Genomic DNA, 24,987 nt, shown 5'->3' on the forward strand with positions numbered 1-24,987 from the left:
ATCAAGCACTTCTACCTGTTCCTTTAGGAGATTTACCTGTCAGTCATGCAAACTTCTCTGTCTGCTTTGACAGGAACATCAGCAAAGTTTTGAGACACAAGACTTAAAAGAATAAAATCCTTCCCTACACAATGGTGTATGGCAAGGAGACATACCTTCTCATAAAATTGGTTGTGCCATTAATGACAATATTAAGCAGGGAGGCCTCTAACCATTGAAGTTCATGGAGTAGCATCCCTTGATGTGTTGAGAAAAGAAGACTCTCTGGTTTGAGTCAGCTTCCCCAGTTTTTTTCTTGCTTGTTGAAGTTGTCCTCGCAAGCAATAAACAGGCCAGTAGCTGACAGCAGGAACACTTGGTTTCCCATGGCATTAAAGGCTGTCCTTGGGATGTCCAGTGTCCAAGAAGCTAGAAATATCAGCTAAAGCTTTGCCTGTGAGTAGAGCATGGGCAGTGGTTCTCTGATGTGGATTTTCTGGTAAATAAGTACTGACCACAGGTGATGGTCTTTACCTCTCTTCTCTATCCAGCTCTTCTCACTAAACTTGCAGGAATTTAGTAATTTTCAGGAATGCCCATCCAGCTGTGCATGCAAGGAGAGATTAGCTAAAAGTCACTCCTGTAGGAAACCAAGCAAGGAATGAAAATTGAACTATCAATTTTCTTTTCTTCCAAAAATGGAAGGAAAGGAAATTATACACCTGATCACGGAAGTGAGGGAAGGAAGGACAGAACCATTGCTCCTTGGAGACTAAATATTGAAATGCATATTACTAAATGTTCACTTCTGTAGCCTGAAAATAGGATCTTTGTTAATTAATTGGAATGTGTGGGTCAGATATGCTGATTTTTCCATCCCTATTCATGTTAATTGAGTCCATAAATGTCCAGCTTTGTATTTTCTATGTATGAAAATGATCCATGGCCCTCTCAAAAAGTCCTGAATGGATAAAAAAAGGAACAAAGGAAAGGAAAGAAGGAAGGGAGAGAGGAAGAAAGAAAGAAGAAAATTCATCCAGTTAAACAGAGAACTGCAAGGAAAAAAAAAAAAAAAGGAAAAAAAAAAAGGATAGGAAAAAAAACAAACAAACACAGAGCAGGTGTTTAGCCAGTCAATTAATTTATATGGCTTCTAGCACAGCACAGGGCATTAACACTACCCCAACACTGCACACAGGTGGCAGGGTGCGTGTCTGGGAGGCGGGCAGGCAGCAAGACATACTGTGAATTTTCTCCCTGAGCAACATGATTACAGAAACAACTGCAAATAACTTTGTGCCAAACCCCAGCGATGCATTCAGCAGTCCCTAATCTTCCAAATGTCTGCCTATGTGATGGTATGAAAACTATGGCATTGCTTCAGCCCTCACCTATGGAGACACATCTGGGTTTTTCTGCTGACTCTTTATTTATAGGTTTGTGTTTGAGCACAGTGAAATGAGAGTCAAAACAAGATCATTAATACAATGCTTAAAAAGCAAGAAGACACAGAAACACTGACAGAACGTACAAACAAAAGACACGCTACACGTATTGCCACCTGGAATTTCTAACAGTGCTTTTCAGGCATACACAGCTAGAAGAGAAGGAAACTGAGGCATTGGGTGAAACAGTTTGACCATGTAGTGCAGCGGGGGCAGGAATCGAGTGAAAATCTTCCTCAATTCTCCATGTGAGCTCCAGGAGCCTCCACGCCTTATTTTCACATGTGAAACTCTAAAAGCTTAATTGAGAGGCTGCGTTTCCCCTGGAGTGGAATCAAATGAAACACTCAAGCTAGACACTCAAGTAGGCTTACTGGTTTAATTTAAAAGCAAGGAGGACTGGTAGCAGGGAGTTCCCGGTCAGGGGTCATTTGTTGTGGAATATACTTCTCACCTTTGTGTTCCTCAGTCCTGAGCTCTGGCAAACTTAATGACATTTGGTATGTCCACCTGCTCTATCAGTTTATTCTTGAATTAGACAGCTCAGCCTAGAGTGGCTTGAGAGCTTGGGTCTTGAGATTTATTATTTTTAGGGTCTCTTTTAAATAGATCTTTGGCTTTTTAGTGTTGGATTAGTAGTAATAGTAGCAGAAGGAGGAGGAAGACACCACAATGTATAAGGGGAAAAAATCAATGCCATGCATGATGCAGTTTGCCTGGAGGAATGACGTTCATTTGGAGCACTCAGCTTTACCCCGGCATCTGCTTTGTGATCATACAAAAACAGGAATTTCACAGGATCTTGATCCAGGAGATGAAGCTGACTTCATTCCTTTTTAACACTTAGGATTTCAGACCAAACATCTGTTTGAAACTTGAGATGAAATTCACATGATTTAGACACAAAGCTGAGTCAATTAGATGTCCAGTGTGCATGGTCAAGATCCTTGGCTCTGATCCTCTGAAAAATTAGCACGTAAGTAATTTTATACACACAAGAAGACCCAGTACATTCAGTGGGATTACTCCGGGTTATTACGCTTTTTCCCAGGGCAAGGTTCTCAGCTGGAACCAAACCACAAACCACATCAAGCTCATACAGTTCTAGTACAAACATTTTGCACTTTTGAAACGAGACTAATTTTCTCTTCAGGGCTCAGCAATCATCACTCAGCAGCAGGGATCCTCCTGATGGAGATATTGGACTCCACCAGCAGACAACAGTGGACCTAGAGGTGCCAAATCTCCAAGCCAGCACCACTCTTGTCTGCATCCCACCTAACATCTTAATAATATCTACCCCAAGGGACAACCAAGGCATGTCACAAGTGGAGCTGAACAGTTTCTAAATAGAATGTTTATTTCCCCAAAAGCCTTTAAATATGGTCAATAGCTTTTCCACACCACCAAGGGCCTTTCACAGAGAGATTTCTCCCTCCCTCCTCTTTCTGATATCAAAAAAAGAAGTCACATTGGTTTCCAGAGCATGGCCTGGTCATCTCCATGAGCTACAGGGATGTTAGAAAAGGAGGACAGCCCTCCCAAATTATAAATTCTTGTCAGACTCGGTGGGTGAGAGACCCACGTGCCCTCATCTGGTCACAGAGCACAGCACACTGGCACATTAGCTTCTGAAGCTGCCTTTTCAGTGCTGACCTTTATATTAATGCTAATAGGGTTTGGAGAAATAAAATGTAAATTTGTCTCTAAATGGATTAGTCTAGGCTGGGGGTGGGAAAGAAGGGTGCAGGACGGGGTATTGCTTGGAGCATTCGCACTAAAATTAACACGTTTATGTTCCAACACTTAATTTTATTAGTGGAGCAGTGAAGTTGCCTGAATGCGTAATACATTTCTCAAGTCCACTCCCTTCTCACTCAGGCTCTGAGTGTGTGTGAACGCACGAACTGCCTTGCCAGAGTTATACACTATATTTACCTAATTGACATCCTTTTCCTCTCACAAAGCTCACATTTTGTCATCAGGGTTGGTTGTTGGTTGTCGCATTTCAGATCCACCAGGGAAGGAAATAAACAGCCTTGTGAGTTTCAGCTCTGCCCCTGGGAACTGTGAAACTATAATCTGGCCCAAAATAACCCTTTTTTTTAAATTATTTTTGTATCTGCACAAGAGTATGGGTGCCCATTTCTTCACATCAATGGTGTGTTTACACACAGGAATTGGGTAATAAGGTTAATTGGTGCTTACAATTGCTTTACCTAAGCAGAGACCTTAAGAAAACTGAGTAAACAGTACTATTCCTACTTTTTAGATAGGGAACTTGAGCCATAATTGGCAAAGTGGTATTTGGTTGGGATGACTGGGGAGGAAAAGTGAAGAGGGCAGTATTAACCCAAAGAAGTACAGTTTAATATTAGTTAAAACTTTAAAGCATCCTTCTTACTCTGCTTGAACCTCAGGGGCTCACTCTCCTCAAGCAAACACGGCAGGGTTGGGGGTTCATTTATCTCAATTGTGTTGACTCCTTCTTCAGTGGGACAAGTCTGGGGCCCTCTCACCTAGTACAATTTGCTTTGCTTTCTTTACAAAGTAATTATCCAATGGAAACCATACAGCTTCATTAAAAACAAAACATTTTCATAGAGTAGATCAGCTGTGGCAAAAACATTGGTGAGAAGAAGTTATGATATCTCATTTCACCAACATCAAAACATTTCAGTTAATTTCAGTTCAATGTTTATATTAGAATATGAATTTTCATGTTCTGTGTTGATATATATTTTCTTAAATTGGCACCTAACTGTTACTTGATGTTTTAATACAGTGCATATTTTTCAAAGCACCTTTTTTGGCTTGGAAAATACAAGAATTTCAGCTATTCATTCTAACAGAGACCCACGGTTTCTGAAATGTCAGCATTTCTTTGGAACAGAAATGCTGGGTCGTAGCCAGATCTAAGTCCTTCTTATTGTAAATGAGGCTATATTCATTAGACATCCAGCCATGGCACACTTATCTTACACGAACATATATCTACAGCATCATGGCTGGGCCAATGCAGAAATCAGACTTGGCATATGGGGCTGACATAGATTCATTCCTAATGAAACACTTCTATGTAAAAGTGATTAAGCCAACAGCATGCCAAAGAAATTACTCCTAAATCTATTGTTTTCACTGAAGATCTGATCTCTGGATTTGTATTTAAAACCACTCTTTGGTTTCTATGGGCTGACAGACTCCTATAGAGTGACATAAAGCCTTTCTTTTTGTATGAAGTCCTATAGGATTTTTCTATAACTAGATAACCCCCAGGTTAAATTAATCAAGTGGTTCAGCGCAGAAATAGGGAAAAGTCAGGCTGGGGGAGTGGGGAGGAGGAATCAGAGCAGCAGAGATTTGGGCTCCTTGTCGCAGCCTGAGCTGATGTTAGTAGCTGTGCATTAGATATGGCTTAAAACGTGGTGCAGATGTGAAGCACGGAGGTACTGTATATGCACAGGGTCCCATAAGGTGAAAAAAGGGGGAGGGGGAGAAAAGAGCAGATCATTCGGTAGTGGAAAAGTATCTGATTGCCTAATGTAAACTGTGATTAGTGGCTCAGTGCCTGGACAGTGAGTACTTTGCAGGCCCCCAAAATACAGTCCCCAAATCAGCGTGTGTGCTGCCAATCTGTCAGGCAGCCCAGCTGTAACACTTTCTGGCATTGCAATGTCTTCAGCTGGTTTGTGTCAGAGCCGGCCAGTGCAGGGGGAGGTTTTCCAGAAGTTGGCTATTGAGTGTCTGTCTGCCTGGATCAAGGGTGTTGCCAGTTTAACATCCCAGCAAGGGGCCACCACATCTGGCCGCAGAGCCATTAGGAAAAGGGAAAGGTGGGAGGGGTGCCTAGGAGGGGGGCAGCCCCCCAGGGTTCGGAGCTCAGAGATACCCTCGATGACAGTAAAGACCATTGGTCTGAAAACACAGCACTTTTGGAGAAAGTTGAGACCAGACGTGTGGAGAAAGGTTTTGAAGCACTGAGAGCGCAGCCTAGAATTCACAAGTGGCACTAAACTCCTAAGTCAAATTGGGTCTCAAAGCCCAGGGTGTGCAGACCCCTTGCTGAGCCTTTTCCTCCCTGTTACAAATTGATATTTTATTAGCTCAAAGCCAGATGCTTCTCCTTAGAACAGATTAATCACCAGTTCACCATATCACTAGAGACCCAGCGAGGCGAGGGGTAACAGCGGTGCCAAACATGTGTGAAGCAAACAGGACCCCCAGGTACTGCAGGGGGAGAAGGGAAGAGAGGAAACAACCTCTTTTTTGATAAAGCACCAGTCTGTTCTGATTTGGGAGCTCCAGTTCTTTATAGCACAGATGGATGGGGGCGTGGGGAAAGTCCATACACTAACCCTGGCAGGTCTCTGCCCCCCTCTCCAAGCACCATATAGCTAGTTACGACTGCACAAGCCATAGCAATCCCAAAGGATAAAGCTGTTCCCATCCCAGGGGAAAGGCAGCAATGCATTGGGCTGCAGGAGAGAAGGGCCTGGAATAAGATTCTTTAAGAGGATCTTGAATCAAGGGTTAATTGTTTCCAAATAACCACTGTGTGGGAGACTATTATGGGATGGGACCCATTCAGGATTGGTTTAAAGCTGCTGGTTAGATACCTTAAAAGAGGGCTAAGCAGCAGCAGCTGTTTTACATTTAAAGTGACTGAAGTGAGTAGTGAATTACTGTGGGAGACAAATGAGCCCATGACATGATTGGACCTGGGACGGCTCTCCCAAGTGGCCAATTGTTTCATGAGAACTCCCACCCCCAGGCTCTGCATTTGAGTATCAAAGGCACAAATAGCACCAATTAATTCAGATTAGCCCAAGAGAGAGAGCGCGTCAGGTTAGCTGCCTGTTCCTGGATGCAAGAACCTCAACTGCTGCCACCTTTCCTGTCTTTGGGGTGCCCCTCTGGACTCCCAGGTTTGGTTTCTTCTTGTTATTCCAAGTTGTTTTTCAAGGAAACTGCAGAGAGTATCAGCACTAAGTCAGAAGCCAGTAAGGCCAACAGAGCTAAATTGGTGTGAGCTGCTCACTAGCAATGAGAGGAAGAAATGAGGCAGCATGCTGTGGACCGTGTGTTTCCTGCCCAGGAGTTAGGGGTGAGTGCAGGCCCTGACATGGTTCATTTCGTCTATCCTAGCAAGCACACCATCAGGCTCAACTTTTCTTGGGGACCCCCCTGCCCCACAGCATAAGGAAAACATAAAATAGCTTAGAATTAAGAGTCCACAGAGGGGATAAACTCTCTGGACTATGTTTTAATGGTCATGAATTTCAAACTACGATTCAGTTTCCAACAGCTTTGTGAGATAGGCAGAAATCTCCATACCCATCTCTCCTTTTTCTCCCTTTTTTTTTATTCCCACTATTAGCCTCAACTTGTAACACTGAGGTAGGGATGTTGCTGCCTCCCAGCAGACCCTTTTCTCTCACTGCTGACATGCAGCTGCAATGTGCTCAGTGCATTCTGAGCACTCACTTTGGCACTGACATTCAGGTCAGTGACTTCCTGGTGATGCCAAGTGCTTGCGTCAGCCTTCCCAGAACCCAAAGGAAGATCCAGTTCTGTGTGCTATTTACCAAACTGCATTACTCAAAATACTGCATTTTAAAAATCCCCTAAGTTGTTATACATCATCATATAAGTCATCACAAAATAGTGAGTATGAATTCCTGAGAATTATGTTGACATGGAAATTGTCAGCAGAAGTGCTGGGAAATTTACATCTCCTCATATATCTGTACTTGTATCCTCCGTAGAAATTAACATATTATAAGGCTAATATTTCAAGGTAATGTTTTCTCATGAGGATGCCATATTTTATCAGTTAATATCATCTGCGTAAAAACTATTCAATTACAGTATCAAGCAACGTGTGATTAATACTAATATCACCAATGTAATGGCAACTTTGTAAGGTGTCATCATAGCTGTTCAGGCAGCTGCAAACGGCAGTGGCAGGAAAAAAAATCATTTTTCTTAATTAAAAAATGAAAAGTTTGATGTCCATGAAAATGAATGGCCAGTGATACCTGGAATGCAGTCCTACCCTGCTTGGAGGGTGTAAGTTGGGCTGCGGATCTTAGTGGGATAAGGATTTCAGTCTTCATCCTGATACATTCAGCCTTGAGCTCTGTCATTTCAGATCTCTACAACATTAGTGAATGTAAGCAAAGGAGGAAGTTAAGATAGCCAGGCCTTGAATTAATTTTTTTAAAAAATATTAATTCAGGGGTACTGTTGAAAAGCCATTGGATGTTTCTCTCTCTGCTTTTACCTACATCCAGAAGAGCAGCCCTGCAGGTATGGTGGACCTTGGGCAGAAAACTCCATCAGTACAAGGGATTATCAAGGTGTCAGGATACCTGAGTTAGAACTACAGTCTTCCTAAGAAAAGAAATAATATTTTTTTTTAAAGAGCAATAACCCTACTTGGTCCCTCTGGATTGTGAGTCCTGTGAAGGACAGGAGTTTTTCAGAGAAAGGAGCTTGCAGGAGCCCACAGAAGGCACAGAAATGAAGAAAATGGCAGGGTATTTTCAACTGGTCACAATACTAAAGCATGCAGGTTTGAAAATGGCTGTAACACACCATTGCACCTTCTCTCCTTAACCTGATGGGTTGTTGCCAAAGCTGAGCGGTCCTGTAATGAATAATCTGCTCCGAACCGCTTCCCCTTTCATGAATTGTTCAGAAGGGGATCGTGATTTTTTTTTTTTAAATGTGTGTGTTGCATGTACAACTGATACTGTCCAAAGGGGTTATAATAAGGCCGTGGGAGTTGTATCTCATGTGAGCCAAGTCCGGAGCTTTCTCTCTGTGCAGATAGATAACACTGTATCATTGCCTGAATCATTTTGGGTCTGTAGCTCATCCACATGCATATTCACAATTTCAAATTCAAGCTGCCTTGACAAGATGCTTAGGTCACATGGGCTCTATCTGTTCCCAAATTGGAAATGGGTAATTTGGAATCAGCTTTCCAGCCCTCCCTATCCAAAATGCTCTTCCCACAGAAAAATCTGTAGTGTACTCCTGAAGCTCACTCTTCCAGCCACCCTCCTGTCCATGTACCTCTAGGAGATGCTTCATGGGAACTGCTGCAAACTGGCCCAACTGACTTTGAGTGTTAGGGTGGTAGAAAAAATGGGTTTGGCAGCATTCCCCTAATTTTTTTCACCAATTTAGGCAGATTTTATGAACACAGCTAAGCACAAAATGAAAAGAGGACTCTAACAATTCTGAATTGTAAACACATTTTGAGCAGATTGTGCAAAGCAATTCAACTAAAATTAGATTATGAAAAGTACACTAAGTAGAACTGTATTATGGAAATGTTATGCAATTAATTAATCAGAGAAGCAGCGTTGCCACCAGCATGTGCTGGACCTGCAAACTCATGAGGGCATTTGTTCTACTCCTAGCTTTTATTCCAGATGAAGTTAATATGAGTTAGAGATAAGATGCTTCTAGGTGTATGATCCCAGCAAATATTATGACCTATTACAGTTTTTAACTTGATCCTTAATTTGAGTCTGGTGACCACAGATTGACAGCTAGTTACCATCTGTCCTGTATTTATTGAATAGGTGTAGTTACCACTGTGGGGTGTTACTCAGTTAAGCAAATAATAAAGAATTTGTTTTCAGTTAACAGACAAATCTTAGATTTGCACAATACATATGACTAAATGAAGAAACACATTAAAATTACATGGTAATTTGTTAAAATGATCATTAATACTTCTGATGTTAATTATCTAATGGCAAAAAAAATTACAGAGGGTACAAGTAATTTGCCCTTTGTAATTGCTTGTTAGATTGTAGGATAATAATTTTGTTTTCTTTGCTTAGCACTGTTTATTGCATTTTTCTTCTGACAGGAGCTGAAGTGGATGTGAGGTCAAAAGTTACTGGATACTTTTCTTAGGAAATGAGAGCACATTTTTGGTGGGAGTTCAACAGAGGACACTCAACCACAATTGCTACATGCAGTCTTGACTCATAAAAATTGGAAAGATCACAATACAAAGTGAAAGTTGTCGTTTTGGGTATAGACTATATACACATATAAACCAACCATTTTCAAGTGGTTATTACATATTGCAAGGAACCACACTTGTAGTCCTGGTTCTGCCAGTGATTTGTTGCATGACTTTGGGTTGGATACACGACATTATCTGTAGTTCATCACAGCTGTGTACGTGACTTCCAAAACAAGAGCTTAAGTGCCAAAAATTATTATGGATTTCACTGGCCTTCACCTCTGCTCATTTTTCTCACCTTAAGGGTGAGTAAATGATTCCTTAAATACACAGGGTCTGATTTACCTCTTCCCTCATGTTAATCAAGAGTAGATTTTAAAGGCATTTTTTTTTCTTAGAAACATATTCACATAATATGTTTTAAATGTTGTGAATAACTTAATGGGAGCCATGGAAAGAAGAAGATTTCAGTTTAATATTCTTGAAACAAATAATTTCATTTTTTATTTTCAGAAGGATATTTAAGAACAAATTTAGCCAAACTTAATTACATTTTAAAAATTAAAAAAAAAAAAAAATTCCTTGTCAACTAAATGAAACATTTAATGTAATGGAGGTCTTTGTTTTTGGAGGAATCTGGATCAGGAGGATTTTGAGGGTAAAGGAAGCAAGTGAGAATGGAATTAGAGTTAATGGGGCTACTGGGAAAGAGGGGCCCCAGAGCAAACTTGCCCTCGCATTACTTACATATGCGTGTAAACCACACTGCTGGCAAATCAGCTTTTATAGATAATCCATGCATGATACATAGGAAAATATGGTCTTCATCAAGTTCTGATCAAAAGCTATTCCACTGAAGTCAATGGGATTACGCAGGCATAAAACAGATGTGGAGGAAGAGTCAGAATCGGGCCTGCTGCACGGGCTGACGAGCACAGAGGGGTTTGGTACCAGTTTGGGAAAGGACCTCCTATTTAAACCTGGAGTTAAAGTTGACTTAATAATGAGAACTGTAAATATGGGAGTTGTCATCAGTAAGGCTCAAATAGTATGTTTCCAGGTGAAAACTGGTATCTTGTAAGGGTTAGGAGGGAATCTTCATCCAGCAAAGCATCACACGTCGGCCATCATGACAGCAGATTTGCTTGCAGAATGATGCCCAAATGGAAGTGATTACATGGAGTGTAGTGGGAAGCAATAGGGCCATTCACACATAATCACAAAAGAGATGTAGCAGAGATGGGTGTCAGCCAGCCTCCTGGATCCAAGCATACTTGGATGGGAGAGAAGTTCAGATCTTGATCCAAACTTTGTTGTTCAGACCTGCCTCTCGCTGTCAAGAGGTGGCTTCTGGCCAGCTCCATCTTCCATGAGTGATTCCACTTCACCAAATGACAGGTGGGATGTCCATTCAACTTAACAGGCAGCAGGAAAAAAAAAAATAAAAAAAATCCCCATCCTTAAGTAGATGCTATTTTTGGTGGTCTTTAATAAGCACGCGAGGGGATTAGGAAGATAATTAGCCCTTTTACACTGCTTGTCCCAGTGCACCTCAATTTTCAGACATGCTCCCTTTTTCTGTGGTGATCCCCCCACTAACTGTTCAGAGGGATGTTGACAGTCTCCCTTTCAAATGCTCAGCCTCTTGAAAGGTTTTGCTCTCTGCAGGCTGAGCTGTCTGGCATGCAGCCATTTACAGCAAGTCGGAGTTTGCTCTGAAGTCCCACTGCAATCATGCACTGTCTGCTGCCTGCTGGTGCACAGTGCTGCAGGAGCTTAAAAAAAGACTCCTCTGGTCCTGTCAAAAAGACAACCGAATTATTAAAGCAACAGCTATTCGGGTGTTCAGAAGGACTGAGGGAAGCAGGAGGAGAAATCGGTGCCAAGGACTGATCTGTGAAAAGACCGTGGGGTAGGAGGGATGGGGATGTTGAAGAAAAGGGCCAAATGTTGCTCTCTGAATGACGTTATTAAAATACTTGCATGGAATTAGGTCCCTTATACTCCTTGCGGAGGTGGCTTTGGACTATCCAAGTTTTCAACACCTCCAGTCCAAGCCTGAGTGTCTGATCTCTCTCTTTTCCACAGATCCAGGAAAATGTGGGTAGTCCTCAGAGAGATCCACACTAAAGAAAAACAGCATGCAAGAATTGTCTTCCCCAGTCTGTCCCTCTGTGATGTAAGCAATGGCAGCACCCATAAATGATGACTTCAAGATCATCTGACACCTAGAGATCCCCAAGCCACTTTGGCAAGGTAAGGAGCCTCAAGTTAATGTGTGACTCTTGTTAATGGCAGAGCAGGGAGAAGGGCAAAGGTCTCTTGGCCACATGCCTGTTACACTTCTCCCACCCTGTTTCTCTATAACTCAAAACTTATTACTATTTCCTTGTTATTAAGTATTAACATACCTTAACCTTGGCATAACTTCATACCCTGCTGATTCCTGAAGGCTCACACTAGTTCTGTATTTCTTGAAATATCAGTGATTTCAAGCAATTGCCTTCTTGGCTATTTATCTTCTGAAATCTGAGATTTTCTATGCAGAAGACAGCTAGCCTTCACTTTTCCAAAAGTCAGACCTTAAATTAGCAACAATAACCACAAATCATCCTTGAAAAGTTTGGCTTACTTCATCCCTAGGCATGTTGTTGCCTAGAAATGACTTAGTCACAGTAATTTCTAGATTGCTAGATTTCCTACTGTCTAGTTGCTTGGCTAAGGCACCAGACTCCTCATGTTAACAACTTTTTGAGTGCTGCTTCATCAATATGGGAGCATCCTCTGTTAAGGTGGTGACAACTGTATTTTGGCTTCTTTTCTGTGGGGGCAGAAGGTGCTTCTAGTGTCTGCCTTGCAAAAAACAGCTTCCTTTAGCCCTCACAGCATCCTCACCCCCCTGTGCTGACCTGCTTGAGCTTCCTATTAACCCAGTAGCTTGGCTTAAAAAAAAGGCAAGACAGCATTTTGCTTGCAAGATATATTATTTTATTAATAAGAAACACAAACTCTAGCAAGCCTAAAGTAGGAAAGACAGTAGAGAAAGCTGTCCAAGTTGAGAGAAGCACTTTCCCCACCACCAAACAAGCTTGCTAGGATGTAAGGCAACACATCCTACATTATCCAGCAGCCTTCTGAATGAACACTTTCCGCTCTGTGACAGAACGTAAACTACTTTTGCCTTATTCTCCTCCTGACAGACCTTCTAATTATCTCAGCTGTTTACAGCGCCCAGGCCCTCTGCTACAATTTCTCCATTATTCTGACAGTCAACAAACTAGACCTATTAGAGCACAGCACAATTCTTGCCCAAGGCAGGAACTTTGTGAGACCACAAATCGTCTCGGTATTAAAAGTCGGTGCATAAGAACTGCCCTCAGCTTTAGCGCTAAATTGCTGGTTTGGAGACATTCATTGCTGTATATTGTATTTCCACTATATTCCACTTTAATAGACTTCGTGCTGAAGTGTGTAAGAAGAGTTTTAAAGCCTGAGGTAGCAAGCAGACCCTCTTTCTCTTTTTTTGTTTTGTTTTGTTTTGTTTTCCCATTTTATACATTTTTCCGTCTGTTTTGTTCGTCACCTTACATTGCAGGGTTGGTTCACATACATAAAACAACACTGTGGTCACGCCAGAATATCTAACAGTTAGAGAGAGGCACAGATTTTGCTGCTATAAGATAAACAAAAATGTCTGCGCAACACAAGATTTGTTATTTTTTTATTTGTATGGGCCTTTGGCCTTAAAGTTATTTCTTTCGTGCATTGGAATGTTTTATTTTCCTATTTGGCAAAGCTAACCTGTTTTGTTCTTCTAATCCTCTGGTATTAAAGTAGTTAGGGCCAAATAAGAATAATAGATAGAGAGGGAGATTACAGTTTCTATTAATAATTTGCATACGTTTGTTTAAGCAATGTTTATTCAAGGTTCAGAAGCTCTCACAAAATTGTCTTTATTAATTAATGTACACAACACTCTATAAAGTATTTATGTATGGACTATCTCGAGACTTCTCTTAGTTTGGGTTTGTACAGAGCCAAGGATTTATTTTGACACATAGGAATATCCTAAACATATAGGAACCGTCAGATTCAGGTGTACTTGTATCTGAGAGCAGGACTAATTTTCAATGTTAACTTAAATTCAAGGTATCTACAGGTACGTATTAGATTCAGATTTCTAGGTAACCTACCATGATCGAGAAATAACTTCAGGTGTCTAAGATACACATTATTATCAAGCTGACATTAATGACTAATCCCACCAATTAGCCCAGAGAGCAAAAGCTCCAAAAACTGTTTTCCTGAGCCATTCAATTGATTCTGACTCAGTAAGGAATACACTCGCAGCAAATTTCATTCAGCTTTCTATTTGCCGAGCAAGAGTGGTTACGTTTATGAAAAATTAAAGCTTGTAAATTGAAAAAACCTTTTAAAGACAAAACCAAAGAGAAAATACATAAAATGTACACACCATTTCAGCTAAGCTGTGTGTTGGAAGGCACGTGTGCTTTCCCTGAACTATGTTACCTCTGCCTGGTGGAATTCGGGAATATAAAATGACATGTGCTATTAGATTCTACTGAATTTAAATTCTCCCTTCAAGGCAGTTATAGTGAAATAAAATATTTTCCAATGAAGACTCTTTTAAAAGTGACATTGCTTTCAGCAAAACCTTCCTGAAGACAACTTCCAGTTTAGTGGCATAGGGCTGGGTGAATTGTTATCTAGCCTACCACAAGAAATCATGTACTGGACATGCACATCATGGAACAACAGAGAGAAAGCCTTAGCACAGGATTAGTGGTAAAGACTGGTGCATTTCTGTGAGATCAGTGTCAGTGCTGTGGCATATTTAACTCAAAAGCTGACCACTTAATAGCTTAGAAGTGTTCAAAGTTCTTAAAGTTCTTCCAAACACTGCTTTGAAAAAGAGAAATGTGTTGTGCTGTGGTTTTATGTTTCATCTTGTAGGATACACTGATTTGGGCTAAATGCTACTATGACTTAGCAAAACAAAAAATAAACCAAATTGTCAGGCCACATTGCTCTAAGCCCAGACAACTTCAGGAGAACTATGTGAGATTTGGAGTTTTGCTACTGAGATTAGGAGCTGCTCTATTGATTTCCATGGGACTTGCATGAAATGGAAATTAGCACTGGCTATAGTAATTTGTCATCCCTTCCTTATTTGTTTCCAAAATTTGATTTCCTATTCCACAGAAGGGCATGTTCCTGGGTCAAAGCCAAGCTGAAAGTAATTGGGCTCTAGATGGCCCTTTTAATTGCCTTTGGCCTGGAGTCTCCAACTGGGGTACCCTGGATTACTGCCTGGCTGAGGACTTTTTCTCACCACAGAAGACTCATGTCCACAGTCTTAACCATGTCCAAGCAGCACAAAGGTTATGGTGTTTTCTTCTGTAAGCTGGCAGAAAATACTGCTTTCTGCTATCATAACCAAGAGGGAGTCAGAATACAAACTGGAGAGTCCTTGGGCGATTTTGGAACCAGTGTCAGGCAAAGGGAAATAAGTAGGATCACTGAACTTAAATATGGATGTGTTGAAAATTAATATTCTTTATGGGGGACCTATGTGTACATAAATATATATAACTATATTCAAAATAGTAGATCAGATCTTGCTTTCTTTTCTTCTTGCCTTGTTTTAATCTGAAAAAAATTACAGAGTGCATAAGGTTTTTTTTATCTTCAGCTTAATTAATGAGCAAACTGGTAAGTATTTTCAGACTATGCTTTAAGTAAATAAAACACAAAGTAACTGAAACAGAATTTCAAGCTGGTGACCACAAGCATTTGTAGTTTAGACCAAAGTCTAAGCTTTAGCTTCATCCAATTATGGAATCAAATTGTTACCATATATATGATCAGTTCTAAGGGTGTGAGATGACACTCAACACATCAGCCAGAATATTTGTAAGCATGTCATTATGCGTTGTGATCTTTTCAGCTCTCACAAACTAAGCAAGAATTGTTTGCAAATCTTGGCAGAACAGACAAGCTGCTTAGTAACATCATTTGGGTTTTCAGGCTAGAATGCTCCTTCCTCTGAGACCATGCAGAGCTTCAGGGAAGTGCTGGTGTTAGAGGCTGTTTCAGACACAGCCTGTCTTAACTGTTGCTCAAACCTCCCTGGCACTTTTCACAGTTAAAACATTCATTTCAGTGACATAGCCAATGAAAATTTGCATTCAGGAAATTATAGTTTTTCTATATAAGATTGCTGCTCCAAAATATAGCCAGAAAATACATTCATTCTTCCCTATCGGATGCTGTAGACTACTGAGAGACAGTCCCAGCTTTATGATTTCTGATCTGGACCCTTTTCTAGCTCCTAAATTAATGAAACCAAATTGGTGGGATAGACTTAAATTCACACTGGCTTCAGGAAAAAAAAAAATAACCCCTGTCTATCATGGGAGGCTGGCAGCAACAGATTACAGATTTAGGAAGCCTTGTTCCTTTTTGTTTCTACAGTTTCATTTAAAAAATATGCACGCAAATAGTGGAAACAGGAGGCAACCTAGAAAAAAACTGTATTATTATGAGAGGCTGGGACATTGTATTTGTGCATACAGCAGGGAAAACTTTATTGAAATGGCTGCTAAACACAGCCCAAGAGCAATGTGGGAAACGATAAGGAGGAAAATCCAGACTCGGTGCCACAGAAGAGGAGCAGCGGAGTTGAAGTCAGAGATGCAGAAAGGAGAACAGGTGAGGGTCAGAAAGATAGAAAGCAGAGAGAGCAGCACTGGGAGAAGACATGAGAAATTAGATCAGAATCTAAAAGCACTCAGGAGAGCAGGGGGAAAGGCAGAAATTAGAACAGGAGCTAAGAGGAGAGCCGAAGAGGCAATAAAAACTCAAGGAGGAGAAAGAAAAACTGCAAGATGAAGAGACGAGGACGAGAAAAACAGGACAGGAGATAAATATGAGGCAACATAAAAGGGTCTTGACCTCCAGTTTGTAAAGGTGACATGATCTGTGGTGTGAAAGAAAAGAAATACTTTGCATTTTTTGAAATGGCCATGAAGAAAGGACCAGGCTACATCTCAGAAATCAATATCACATTTTATGCCTGCTGCACCCTTCACGAAGAATCAAGACAACATTGATTCAAGTGAGTAATATTTCATTGAAAACTGATCTTTGATTGCATAGCTGCGAGGGACTGACTCTGAAAGTCCCTCTGTGGTGTCTGTGCTGAACAGGTGTCATTTTCAGGATTGTGTTAGAAGTGATGTGGCTTCATTCCCGGTCCACGGAGCACGTGGAGAGCAGAGGACACGTCACTTTAGTCTTTGAGAGCAGATGATGCTGCATCAGAAGAGCTGACTTGCTCTCTAGGGTCATTAGTCTGTGTCTGTTAGTGTGCGGTGAGCAGTCGGGAAGGTTTGCTTTGTGGCTGTATTCATTCCAGGCAGTTAAATGATTATTTTAAGATAATTAGAAAAGCCTTGGACTGATGTTTTAAATCTGCTCTCCTGGTCGGTTGTAGTAGTATTAGATCTGGTGTGCAGTCATGAGGGAAAAGACTGTCTCCCTGGGCTGTAAGGACTGGCTCTGGTAATGGTATTAACTGTTTCCAAGACTTTTTTTCCCAGTGTTTGAGAGTGTAAAACCTCCCCTTGGTTCTATTTCCCTGGCCACTAATTCCCTTGGGAAAACAGATTCACTGTTTATTTTGCTAGCAGATCTTGATGTTTTTCAGCCTCCTCCCTCCCAGGAAGGGTGACAGTGGAGCAATTTATCACAAAACCTGTGTTGGAATTCTCTTTTGAAAAATCACCTTCTCACCTTGATAAAATCAAAGCATGTGTGGGCAGGAGGAGATACTGATCGGGGGTGGGGGGCAAAGAAGATTTTTTAACATAAACCTCTATGTATCTCACCTCAGGCTGGCTTGGCCCACTCAGAGTATTTAGCCATTTGAATTAACCTCGAGCACTAATGTGGTACAGACTTCCCACCGAGCCATGTCACAGCCTGTTATGGATGTCACATAACTCAGGGACACTGTGGGAGATGTGGTTCTGCCATTTTGCTCAGTTCTTTGGGGCAAATGGAGCCTCAAGCCTCCTGCTTGCTAATTTTAAGAGGTAATTTATGACCAGGGAAAACTGCAGTGCCGGATTTTACTGTCACAACATGGAGCAGTCGTGGCCATTTCAGTGAATCCAAACTAGGCATTTCTGGTTCAACTATGTAAAAATATTTTGTTTCAATTGAAAAGGTTTAAACAAAACATTTCTACAAATTTTCAAACTGCCTTTAAGGAAACAAGGGCTCCCCATCCTAACTGGGGATGAAAGCAAGCGTTGAGAGGCAGACTGTGGCTCCATAAACCAGTTCTTCTGATGACTCAATCCTCCATTGGTGCACTACCTCGTCACTGTGGAAATGGGGTAACTGCAAACCCATTTTGAGTATCAATGAATATAAAACCCAATTGAGAGCTTGACAGATAGTTGCTGAGAGGTCTGTGAACCTACTCTTGAAGATGAGTTTACATTAATGAGAGTATGATGATCCTATATCTAGCAAAGCTGGTCTAATGGAAGGTGTATGTAGTCTCGGTATTTGCAGGGAGCATCCTCATCTGTTCTGGGCAGATCTTTTGAATATAACACTCAAGAAAACCTGAGGCAACTTGTTACAGTATGACTGAAAAATGGAGAACATGTTGCTATGAATGAGAGAGATTGCTTATGATGGTATGAGAGAGAATAATGAAGGTTCATTATAGTTAGGTGGCCATAGTCAGCCAGAGGCTTAGAAAAGCAAAGCTCCTCATGACTGTGCAATTTCAATGGTTAAAGGCTCTGAAGAACTTCCAGTGGAGCAGTCCTGAAGTTCCCTTGTCTCAATAGCCACCAGTGACCACTTTGAGGAAACCTGGCTTCTTAGCAACAGGGAATCCTGAACCACCTCCTCTTCATACTGAGCTTTTCCTCCCCAGGAATGGAATTTCCTAAGACTTTTCAAGTCTGTGTATGGTCAGTAGGTCGTCTATTAGAGTGGAGTGTCTCTTTGAATCTGTCACTCCACAGGAGAGAAAATCTGCATTTCAACATTTTCTTTCAAAGTAAAGACAAAGTGATAATAATTATTTTTATATATATATATACACACACACACACATTTACAAATAATGCCATTTTTTTCCTCATGTATGTTGGTGCCCTACATCCTTCCCACACAGAGGTAAAAATCCTATTTGGGATGTTTTCTGAGTATTCAGTCAAAGTGCAGTTCCATGGATGTAGCAGCTAAGACACAATGAATAAGCTCAGGTACGTGAGTAACATCGTAGTAGAAAGAGAACAGAATATGGTTGTATCCAGGATATTATGATTTCCTGACAAATACATCTGCTGTACTCCATCTGAGTTGTTCTAGGACTTGGGGATTGTCCAACACTCAGAACAGGTAGCTCTTAAAAATGAGTAGCAATGTCAAGTCAGATCTTTTGAACATAGTTTCAAGATAATGACAAAAATGAATGTATAGTTATTATGCAGTAATTTGTTTAAAAGTAATTACATATTTTTTTGAAAAGTGAATGAGGAAGACACTTTGCAGTTTTAAAAGCAATACGAATGGCTTGTGGTCTAAGAAAAAAAATACCATGTGAAATGATTCTGTATATATGTGTACATTCATGTGTGCATGTCTGTGTGTACATTAAAGAGACAAAAAAAATAAAAGGCTTGGAAAATAAGTTCAAGAAATAATGGATGAAAATGCAATTTCTATTTGTCATGAATATAGGTTACTGATGAAAAGTGTTCATCTTATTTCTGCCTTGCCTAAGCTTAATACAAATGTGGAGAAAGTGGCATGACCCATTGAGCTGACATTAAAAGCTTTAAATTGAATTACATTGGCAGAAACCTTCAAAAATTGCCTTGGGAGGAGAAAAATAATTCATGATAGAGCATAACAGATGTATGAAATTAAGAGCATTTAGGAAACATTATCTTTGCTGTATGATGGGAAATGTTTCTAATTGTGCTCACAGGGTGCCTTAAATATGTCTTGTTTTTATTTAAGAATGGTTCTTTATGATCTACTATGGATTTTCAGCAGAAATATATAAGCAAAAGAATAAAATGCATATTAGGATATATGTGGGGTTTTTTTCAATGATCAGCTCACCCATTTTCATTACTCCACGAAATACAGAGTTCCAGGGGTTTTTTTGCTGCTTCCAATGAGAGTCATCAGTTTTAAGGACAAATATGGTTGTCCAATCAATGCCACCGACTCGCAGCATTGAGTCTAAACCTTAACAGTTCATTTTCACTCCATACTTTACCTGATTTCCATTATGATGGGTCATGTGTTTGTACACTGGACTGCACATGGGACCCAGACTGTGAGTGGTCTATTGAGTATTGGAATTTGATATGATTTATCAAAATCACTCTTTGGAAAAGGGCTCTGATGCCTTCTACTTGCTTATCGCTTTGCATATCGAAAAGGTTCTGTAAACACATCCCAATTATCCTTGCTTGGTGTTTCACATCCTTACCTTAGAAGTGCAAAAAAACCAGAGTGCAGTGATTTTCTCATGACCTCATGAATTTATTCCTTGCCCAAGACCATGAATCTAGAGTTAAAAGTATAAAAGCCACATTAGCTCACTTGAAGTAAATATTCAAACCCACATTGCATCTGCCAGCCTTAGTTGGAAATAAACTATTTCTTTGTCATACACACAAGAAAATAAAATGTTTACTAATATCAGAACTGATTCAGCCCATTAATAGCAAAAGCTGACAAGATCCAGATTATTATCTCTGACATAAATTTGAGCAGGAAAAGGATTTGTTGCAATGGAAACTCATGCTAATGGAATAAAAATGACCAGAGTAGTCTGACAGATGTCAAACTCAGTAGAGTCCAGAATGACTTCAAACCATTCCGTGTGCATCAGATAGAACAAATTGGCTGCAAGAAATAATATCTCATTCAGTTCTATCTTTTTTGTCACCAGCAGGAAAGAAAAAATACATAAATAGTACAAATATACCCAACTTTCTCTAAATGGATAATCTATGTGAGCAAGTTCCAGGTTTATCGCTTATACTCAAAAAGGGGGAAAAAAATCAATTAAAAAAGAAGTTACATGAACTAACTCCAAGTTAGGATTATTCCATTGCAATCACATAATCTACATAGTAAAGTTTGTGGGTTTATTTATTCCCAGGAGGATGTCCACCAATAAAAAAGAATATGCAATAATAACCCACCAAATCTTATGTATGTAAAAGATGAGGAAGATCAACATTCTTTGAAGTGCAAAATTGGTTTCACAGACAGTGAGGAACTGCTAAATGAAAACTGGCAAATAAAAATTTAGGAAACGAGGACAACAATTTAGCAGAGAAAAGGCTGCTAGCTAGGAGCAGAGACCTGATTGCTAATTGTACTAAACAACACACATAGCTCTGAGCTGAGTTGTGAGGAGCAGTCAGGAAAAAAAGAGGAAAAGTGCAAGTCACAGGCCAGAAAAATCATCCCAGAGTATTGCAAACGGCCCAGAGGCTGTAGGTTGGGGGACACAGGATTAGTTGAGAATTTCATGGCTTCATGAAGGCTACTTGTGCAGTTAATGCACCAGACCCAAGAGATCTAGGCCCAAATTTTCCTTTTAAAAACGCTTACGCAAGAATTGCTTTGTATTTAAAATTACTTAAAGGCACAGTTTTTCAAACTGAATATTAATTTCAAAGTAAAAAATGAAAAATACTATTTTCAATCTTTGAATCAGTGAAATTATGTGAAATTTTGGGGAAAAAAATAAAATGTAGTATAGTTAGTCAAAATAGTCATTCTGATAAAGAATGAGTGAATCAGTGTGCTAGCATGTAGCAAATGAAATCCTTCACATTCCTTGAAATAAAGCCCATTCAAAGTTATTTCAATAAGCCATTAATTTCTGGTTTAGAGTATGTGTTAAAGTGTCAAAGAAACACATTGAAAAGGATGATTTATTTAATTCAAAACCAGTAAAATTAGCAAGGAAAAAAAAAAATCAAACCCACAACCCTACCTTTAGCCTGAAGAAATCTTTACAGCACTTGTTTTGGAGTCCCTTTAGCTGAAGGATTAGTGCTTTATATCCAACATGTTACATTTTACAAGAGAGTGCACAAAACCACTGAAAATATTTCCACCTTCTTCGGTGGGTTCCAAAAACTTCTTGAATACAAGAAGAATCTAAACCTTTATTTGTACCCGGCCTTCTGGCATGCACTTACTGGTAGTGATGAGCACAGTCACTGAAGGGATTCCCTGGTCATTAACCCTGTTGTGTTGTGGGAAACTGAGGCACAAAGACATTGGGCTACAGAGGATCAATGAGAAAGTCACAGTTCTGAGTGCAATGACCTCACATCTCCCAGCCACCACTTCCAGCATAAACAATTAAAGCCTGGGTACGCATCGGGTTCAAATGGATTTCCCCTTGCAATGCAACTCTGCTGCCCTTTGGAGCAAGTACCAAGGATCCCAGACTTTTAGAGAAGAGTCTCAGACCACAAATCAAGTTATAATATATTCTTTTTAAGCATGCAAACAGGCACCAGCCACTGAAATGAATAGTTTAGTGGATTATGTAGTATTTACTATTATCAGTCCTTTTGTATTACTGAAATGTAGAGAGAATGTTTTTTGTTTCCCCAGGTTACACATTTCACATCAAGGTAGTGCAGTATGTTTAGTTGGGCTGTCTCCCTTTAAATATAAAGCACCCACCTCCTGTGGAGAAGTCTCCCACCACTCCTGGGGAGCTGGCAGTTAATGAAGTTAAAAAAATATCAGGACTCATTAGGCACACAAGCATTCTGGTAAAATCAAAGATCACCCTGGAACCCCCTCGTACATATTATAGTTACCATTAAAATCATCATCACAGTATTTGAGGTTAGTAAAACATATTGCTCAGGCTATAAAACATTCTAAACTAGTATCCCAAATGTCTTGCCTCAAGCAAGCACTTAAATTAAAGTTTCAGACAGCTGGCACTGGAATCAACAGTTTTGCACAAAGAGATTGGATAAACATGATTGTTGTTTTCATAATTTATTTTGCCAATGTGCAGGATTGTGCTTTGATCCATCCTTTGCACCAGGGCATGATTTCTTGCACTTTTCAACAGGTAACTACATTTCACTATGGATTTTCACAGAAAGCAATCCTAATTGATCTACTGCTCTTGAATAATCTAATCCCTAATTAGTCAAGTCTGAATGTTGAGAAAAGCAGCATTGTGTGCTTTAATTAATTTCCATAATCTGGAATTTTTGTTTGCTTGCCTCATAAGATCTTTTGGTTTTGCAGGAGAGGCTGACATAACAATATCACTACTTAGCTTATGAAAAAGGAAACAGTGTTCTGGATATTTGTTACAGCATGATTGCAACAGCTACAAATGCACAGTTCTTAACTAAGACTAAACCCACTTCCTTGACTAACAATTTTAAGATGTTCTTCCTGCATTTATTCCTGCTCAGCTGCTCCCTGCCTCTTTGGTGCTGTGAAGATGACACACTCTCCTTTGGTTCTCTTTAGACCAGACCTCCCAACCAAGTAGCATGAGGAAATGTATAGAATTAAATTGCCACAAATGTACTGCAGCAATCTTTAAGCAAACACACATTGTCAGAGGCAGATCCCAAAACACTTTACATTTCATACCTTTTTCCAAAGCCAAAATGTGGTTTCTTGAGCAAAAGATGCCTGCTTGCTTTTTCCCAAGTGGTTAACCAAGAAAAGATCTTTCCCCAAAATGTTTGCATCACAAATGAAATTAGAAAAGAAAAAACATGGGTAAAAGAAGTTTTGCAGGCATAGGAAAGAGTTTGGACACTGCTGGAGAGTGGAAAAGCACTCATTATTCGTGTTGCTCTTTTGTATCATTTCATAGACTTTTAAATGTTAAAAAATATTCTAATTTTGGTAAACGCTTCTCTTGAACACCTCTTTGAATATTGTCACTATAATTCACTCAAATGGGAAATTAAACTATGACATTGTCAGAAGCTATGCTCTCCTGCCTCAGCTTATGTAACTGTAAATTGGAGATAAATAAAGATATTTTATATATATGTAATTCACCTGCTTCACAGGGATGTTATGGAGCTTATGAAGACTTGCAAATGACTTTGAGTCATTCTGTTGAAAGTATTTAGTAACAAAATGCACCTCTCTCTCAAATATATATTAGGATTTAACCCCATTGAAAGTAGTGGGTTCAATGCAAATTTATTACACTTACAGGACTGAGAGCAAAACTTGTCTCTGTTCATACAAACTGATTGTACATTTTTTGCTAGCATGAAAAATGGTCAGTCATTCTCACACTTGTGAAAAAGATTTGTCAAGCCAGCACAGACCAAACAGGTGCTATTCAAGGTTGCCCTTTGCTTTCTACACCTGCAGTAAAATAACCTTTGCTTCTCTGATGGGAAGTCCACGTGGAAACACGACCACCAGGCACCAAAACATATAACCAACCTTTCAGCTCTGGAAGGCAGTGCCTTTACCATCACCTGTGGCCTTAAACAGACCTTGACTAGACTCAGGTCTCCAGGGGTCAATGTGTTAAGACATTGCACCAATGCCCACAAAGTTCTGGACACTGATCAAGGGAAGAGTGAGATGTTGAAAGAAAACTGCCTGTTCTGCTGCTCAGCCTTTTTTTTTTTTCTTCTTTGGACATGTCTCTGTTGCTTTTAATTAAGCTCTCAGATTCATAGCTTGGAGATCTTTAATATCTACAGAAACTGCTTGCAAAGCAAATTTTTCACTTCTATGGAGGATCCTTAGAATAAGTGTTACCTTGTAATTGATAGGTAAACTTAACCTGATTTTACCTTTGGAGTAATATATTGCATGGCCATTTGTGTGCAACGGACTGATGACATAAAAGATTTTAACTTTTAATAAATGGTGAAAATGTTGGATCACATACCTCCAACACACTGTAAGCATAGTGCCTGCTGATGAATTAATCTAATTAACAAAGGTGAAGGTTTATAATTGGGGTTAACTAGAATTTAACTGGTCATTGTTCATACCCCCCGCTGCATTGTCCCCTAAGTAACTCACTCTGGTAGCCCTCCATGGTCCCTCAACCCCAGCATCAAACTCAGGGATCAACCAGCTTCAAGGAAAAGTAGATACAATCATGTTTCCAAGGCTGTAATAACAGCAGAACTTAATGGTGTGATATTTTTATACTGTTTGGGAAAGAGACCCTATTTTTTCTTACTCATAAGCCCAGAGTATTTTTAAATAGTTCAAGTCCCTGTAGTACTTCACAGTTTGCAGCGCAGTTTAAAAAGTAATACATCTTTTCTTAGATGTACCCCAGATTCTGCCTTTTAATAGACATGATAATGAGATTCTGTGTCTTCATTTCCCAGTGTGCAGAAAGCTCAAATAAATCTTTGATTGTTCACAACCCTGGAGAAGGCTCCCAAGCCCAGGAATGTAATGATGTTTCTCTAAACAATCATTGCTAATGAAATTTAAGTGTATTTAAAA

This window comes from Apus apus, chromosome 10 (assembly GCF_020740795.1).
Source record: "Apus apus isolate bApuApu2 chromosome 10, bApuApu2.pri.cur, whole genome shotgun sequence".
Taxonomy (NCBI): Eukaryota; Metazoa; Chordata; class Aves; order Apodiformes; family Apodidae; genus Apus; species Apus apus.